The sequence below is a fragment of the Cololabis saira genome, chromosome 16 (genome assembly GCF_033807715.1).
Source record: "Cololabis saira isolate AMF1-May2022 chromosome 16, fColSai1.1, whole genome shotgun sequence".
In the NCBI taxonomy this organism is placed as follows: Eukaryota; Metazoa; Chordata; class Actinopteri; order Beloniformes; family Belonidae; genus Cololabis; species Cololabis saira.
Window position 1 is genome coordinate 28,412,147 of NC_084602.1, and position 6,688 is coordinate 28,418,834.

Sequence of the window (6,688 nt, forward strand, 5' to 3'; positions counted from 1 at the left end):
ATTCGGCCGCCTAGCCACAAGCTTTTTATTTATCTTTTTACTTGTCTGCACACATATTAATGGTTTATACCATGCTGGTAAGAACCTAAGGCATATATATGTGCATTGCTAATATATTTTTCTCATTAATATATATACACATACATATATATACACATACAAACCCGGGGGGGGGGGGGTGACATCCGCTGCTAATCCAGGACGCGAGAACACACATGGGGGTGCACGTTGAGCACTGGAAATCTGCAAAAGAAAGCAAAAAAAACAGAACAGACACGAAACCGGCACGGAACCGGCCAAAACACAAGCAACCGTCCCAAGTCTCGAGATCCAATCCCAGTCTGAGCTAAACTACCGCGATTAACTAACCCCAAACACTACAGAGCAAGCATGCAGGTGAACAAGCCGGTGTATATGTCTATATGTCTGTGTGTGTGTGTGTGTGTGTGTGTGTGTGTGTGTGTGTGTGTGTGTGTGTGTGTGTGTGTGTGTGTGTGTGTGTGTGTGTGTGTGTGTGTGTGTGTGTGTGTGTGTGTGTGTGTGTGTGTGTGTGTGTGTGTGTGTGTGTGTGCGTGCGCGTGCGCGTGCGTGTGTGTGTGTGAGTGTGATAGTCCTATCGGAGCTCCACCTGAAGTGTGTTTATAGTGGGAGAGGGGGGGGAGGCAACCCCACCACCCGCGAGACCAGAGGTCGACGAGGAAGAACCCGGAACCCAGGCCCCCAGCAACCCCACAGAGGGGAGAAGAGGGCGGGAGGAAACCCACCGCCAGCGAGGCCCGCCCCCCCCAGCGGCAGCCGAGGGGACCCGCGGGCGGGGCCCCCACGACTACGGGAAGAGGCAGCCAGGGAACCCATGGCGGCGGACCGGGACCCAGGCGAGCCCGACCACCCGACCCGGGCCGGGCATGCGGCCAGGAGGCCCTCAACCCCCAGGCCAACGACCCCCACCCGGCGAGGGGCCAGCCTGCCCGGAGAGACAGAGCCGCCCCGGCCGCCGGCACGGGCAGGCGCACCCGTCCCCACAAAAGAGGCCCTCCAGGACCAAAGGAGCGCCCTGCCGCGTGGACAGCGGGGGGGACTCGAGACGGGCCCGGAGAGAGGGAACCCCCCAAAAGGGCGACACCCGCGCGGGCCCAACAACGGAGGGTCCCAGACCCAGGCATCCCATTCATCCATCCATTCACCCATCCGACTCCTATATTAATAATAATATAATATACTAACAATAATAATAATAATAATAATACCAATAATACCAATAATATTAATAACCATCTTTGTATAGTAATAATATTAATAAATTATTACATTTTGTTGTCCTACTGATGGAGGCCCAAATCCTCCAGTGCAGTTTAGCCACATGCTTAACTGCACTGGCCGTAGGTGAAAGGTCGGTCTGTGGGTCCCAGGACGTTGCTATGGAACCGGCAGTAGTAGTCCTTAGGGGGGAACCCCAACCGATCCAGGACTACTACTACTACTATTACTACTACTTCTACTACTACTACTACTATTTAGCAGACACTTTTATCCAAAGAGACTTACATCTGAGAGAACAACACAAGCAAGAAATCACATAGGAGGGTCCAGCATGGATAAGTGCTGGTCAGACTGCTGAGAGTCCAGCTGGACACAGGTGCTGCCATGCCAATGCTAGAATTTAAGAAAATATATTTGTTTTTATTCCCTTCCCACGCAATACAACAGTCCCTTTATACATGAAAGCTACGTCCAAAAAGAAACCATCATACGACCGTCCATTGTATTACCATAAAATGTCCAGGAAACTCTCCTGTGCCAATGCCAGGAAGGCGAGAGCCACTGTGCGTTCAGACTGTGCAGAGTGAATGTCTGCCATCAGCTGTCCCCGTGCTGCTGAGGCTGTGGTTGCTGTTGTGACATTTTCCCTGCAATGCCTCCCCTGTGGCAATGATTCAGCTACTAAGGCTTCTGTCCCACACACAATGAGAAATAAGTTCCCTTCAAACAGTTTATTCCACCAATACTCTTTTTACAGGACAGGGGCATACATCAGATTGGCAGTACAATCTTCTACTCAAAAATCTTTTAGAAAAGGAAACCTATGAAGTCTGTAGCCTTTTAAGCGCTCATAATGAGAATGACAACTTTCACACTAGCAAAAGAACAAGTACAATAAATATCAACATAGCTGCATTCCTCTGTGCTGCTTCAGGCTCACAGTCAAGGTATGTTTGAAATGATTATGATATTTCCTCATTTTTTAACTTTCTAAATGAAAATATTTACACAAAAATACCACAGCTGTTTATTAACTGGTCACAAGAAGCAGTGAATTGATTTATGTTCCTGGACACAATTTTTTTTTCTTTGTGTATTTGTACAAGGACATGAAAACAATGACACGTAGACACAGTTTTAAAACTGGAGGTTTGACCACTTTTGTCCTGCAACAAACCCATGTATAGTGAAGGATTATGGGTACTCACTCTGTGCAGGCTGGCTGTGACCCCTCAATGATGTTGTGCCATAGGCTCATGCAAGGATAAATGGTTCAAAGTTAGCCTAAGCATGTTACTTTCTTTGTTGCTACATTTTCTTTCCCAAAGAATGTCCACTTTGCAACACGGAAGAGGTCCAGGTAATAAGGTGCATGTCAGAGCAGCTGACTGCAAAACAGATGATGTTACACTGACAGAAATCAGTGAAACTGATGAAAGTATAAAAGTCCACAATATGCATTAATGAAATCTTCCACCAAAATACTAAAATTTATAAACAATAAATAAACAAAATGAATGCACCATTTATTGTGCATCTGTAAAATTAAATGTCTGTTTCACATTGTAAATTGAGAAGGGGTTTACATTTAATAGCATGTTATCTGGAAGTCTGATGTAGTCTCATTTTTGCTCCACAGTAGTTACATTGAAAACATTTAAAATTAGAGACTTCGGTAGAAATCCTTTCCACAGAGCCCTGGTGGACTTTAAACAAAAGCATTAAGCATGAAACAACTGCATTACATGCTAGTACCAGAGCCCTGGTACACAGGTTACATGAGCTGCTGTAGAAAAAAGCTAAGTACAGTTAAACAAAGACTATTCTTATTGTCAAACCTCCATGAACTAATAAAACAGAGTCAAGCAATCATTAATGTGGTAACGTGCACTTAATCTCCTGCACAGTGACATCTGCATAGAAGAGTCAATCTTTGGAGCGGTGCTGCAGCTAATTAGATTAAGGATGGAAAACACAAAGTAAACTGGAGTATCAGATAAACTGGATGCTTTACTTAGAAAGCAGGGGTGAACATGATTTATCATCTGTAGGAATTCAATGCCATCCACCTGAGAGTTACTTATCAAGGTGTTGAATACCTTACCAGACCGCCGTCCCTCAACCTACAAAGGCTAATATGAGCATAACGCAGCTCTGCTAACATGCTGCACTCATTCACATTGTCCTGGCTTTATTAAATCATGTTGACTAACTTACTTTAAATTAAAACACTCTAATTTACCCCAAAGAAGTGGAACTTAAATAGGGAAAGTTGTAGAGAAATTGCTGAGTTCCAAATGCAGCAGTAAGAACATGAAACGTAAAACAACAACCTTGGCAACAAGGTGTGATCAAGCCTAACAAACAGAAAAAAATGCTTTTCTTTTGATATCCAAGGACAAAATCTGTAATTCTACCTAAAGCAAACGTTTTACCAAAACCAACTGATCTGTGGAAAAGATTGTTTAACTTTGCACAATGGTGCCAGATCTCTTGAGAAAGCCCGGGCCTGTATAATCAAAATCAAAGCCCTTTGTCTCCTTAACACACATACCAAAGAAGCTGCAGTGGAGCTCACATCAGAATGAATGAATATTTAATTGAAACTTATTGAGGTAGAAGATCAAAATGACCTTGCTTTAAATGGTTATTCAGTGTAAAATAAGAGTAGTGTAGGGGAGAACAGAAGCCGCACACTGAAGAGCCATTGTGCAACAGTGTTCAACATTCAAACATGGAGATTTACACAACAAGAGACTTTTCTTCTTTTTTTTCCCTGACAGTTGTGGACCATAACACACAACACATACAAAGGAAAGGTTAAACGGAGAATAATAATCAAATTTTACACACAAAGCATAACGCAGGCAATTCCAGTGCTATGGATGTGATAGCCAAATTATTACTAAGTTTGCAAGTTTAGGGAAATTTGCTTATATTTTATGACCTCAGTTGAGGCCAACTTGAATCCTCTGAGATTGCTGAGAGATGCATTACAGTATGCAGAGCAGCATTTTGCAGGTGATACATAGACAGATAAACAGATGGATCAACAACACCAACCTGAATCAGCATGGACAAAAGAGTTTGAGACTAGACTAAAAGCACAGACTTAAATGCCATCTGTGTCAATTAAAGTCAATTTATGATGCAAAATGTGTATCTGTTTAATTTTCTGTTAGAAAATACGATCTGTTTGCTGGAGAACATAAATATTGGACTTTTTTTTAAGATGTTGTGGGCCTAGTGCAGGGGTCGGCAACCCAAAATGTTGAAAGAGCCATATTGGACCAAAAACACAAAAAACGAATATGTCTGGAGCCGCAAAAAATGAAAGATCTTGTATAAACCTTAGAATGAAGACAAATGGTGAAAGGAGAAATGTAGAAAAAAGTCAAAATGTGGAGATTAATGTTGAAGTACAATCTCGAGAAAAAAGTTCAAATGTTGAGAAAAAAGTCGAAATGTTGAGAAAAAAGTCGAAATGTCGAGAAAAAAGCCGAAATGTCGAGAAAAAAGCCGAAATGTCGAGATTAAAAAGGAAAGGAAAAAAGGAAGAAAAAAAGAGGAAAAAAAGGAAAGAAAGAAGAAAAAGAAAAAAAACAAGGAAAGAAAGAAAAAAAGGAAAAAAGAGAAAAAAGAGAAAAAAAGAGAAAATAAAGACAAAGAAAGAGAAAAAAGGAAGAAAAAAAGAAGAAAAAAGGGAAAAAAAGAAGAAAAAAGCAAAAAAAGAAGAAAAAAGCAAAAAAAACAAGAAAAGAAAGAAAAAAAGGAAAAAAAAGAGAAAAGAAAGAGAAAAAAAGAGAAAAAAAGGAAGAAAAAAAAGAAGAAAAAGGGAAAAAAAGGTGAAACATTTTTGAAAAAGCTCCAGGAGCCACTAGGGTGGCGCTAAAGAGCCGCATGCGGCTCTAGAGCCGCGGGTTGCGGACCCCTGGCCTAGTGGCCTGTATTCAGAGTGTAGACAGGAAGGAGGGTAGAGAGAGAGAATCGGGACGACAGGCAGCAAAGGGCTGTAGGCCGGGAGTCGAACCTGTGGCCGCTGCAGGAGGACTGTAGTCTCAGGACATGGGCTGCTTGCTTTAACCACTGTGCCACCCAGCGGCATTACGATTGGTTTGGAAAAAGGTCATGTGGTCAAATGAGCCCAGATGCAGTGAAGGCTCATGCCTACAGTGCAGGCTGTGAAGGAAGTATCATGATCTGAGGTTTCTTCAGTTGGTCAGGCCAAGGTTCACTGTTGATCTGTGCCAAAAAAAAAAAACGAGGTCATCTGCACGAGTGTACTGAATGGCCAGGCTTCTTCCATCAATAGATTTTTTTTCCTTTCAAGGTGGCACAGGTGTGTTCCAGGATGACAACACCAGGGTTCATCAGGCTTAAATTATGTGAGAGTGCTTCGAAGTACATCATTTTCACATACGGTTTTACCGCAGAATCCAGAAGAAGAACGTGAGAGATCCGTCTCAAAAAGAGCTCTCCTCTGTTTTTCAAACAGAATTTCAAATTTTGATTCATCTGACCAGAACAGCTTTCCATTTTGCCTGTGACTACTTTAACCAGCTTTTGAAAACGTGTTCACATATGGCTTCTATTTTGAATAATAAAGTTGTGCTGCATTTGTGGATTACACAGTTAACTGTTTTCAGAGTTATCTCTGGAAGTGTTTCTGAGCTTATGCAGTGATTTCCAGTAGAGCCTCATGCCTGTTTTTAATGAAGGCATGCATTATGCCTGAGGGCCCAAAGATCACGAGCATCCAGTTTTCATCTTTAGCCATATTTCTTGCAAAGTTGCTATATATTTTAATGTCATTATAAACTGGAGGTGGTGGGATCTTCAAAGACTTCGCACTTTCATGTTGAGGACATTTTTCCTGCAATGTTCCAGTTTGGTGGTGAACCTCCCTCGATCTTCACACCTAAGAGGCTCTGAAATGCTCCTTCTTACCCAGTTATGTTACTGACAATTAACCTAATTAGTTGTCAAAAGCTCTACCTGTGTTTGATTTGCGCCAGTTACTTGTCCAGCGTTTTGTTGCACCTGTCCAAATCTTTTTTGAGATGTATTGCTGCGATTAAATTCAAAATGAGCCAAAATTTTCCACAAAGTGTCTCAAGTTTCAAAATCTGATATGATGTCTGTTTTATTGGGAATAAAATATTTGTTTAAGAGCTTTGCAAAATCCTTTTTGTTGTTGTTGTTTTACATGTTACACTGCATTCCAACTTAAAAGGAATTGGGGTTATACTTTTACAACTCTGGGAATCCAGGTAATTTTTTTGTTATGTCATTGAAGCAGACAAAGAGACAGTACTGAATGGCTGCAATCTTCAAGGCCTTACTGGATCAGAAAAAAAAGACATGATTCTGTCATAGAAATCATTTTATAGGCTCAAGAACTACTGAGAACTACCATCACCAAACTAAG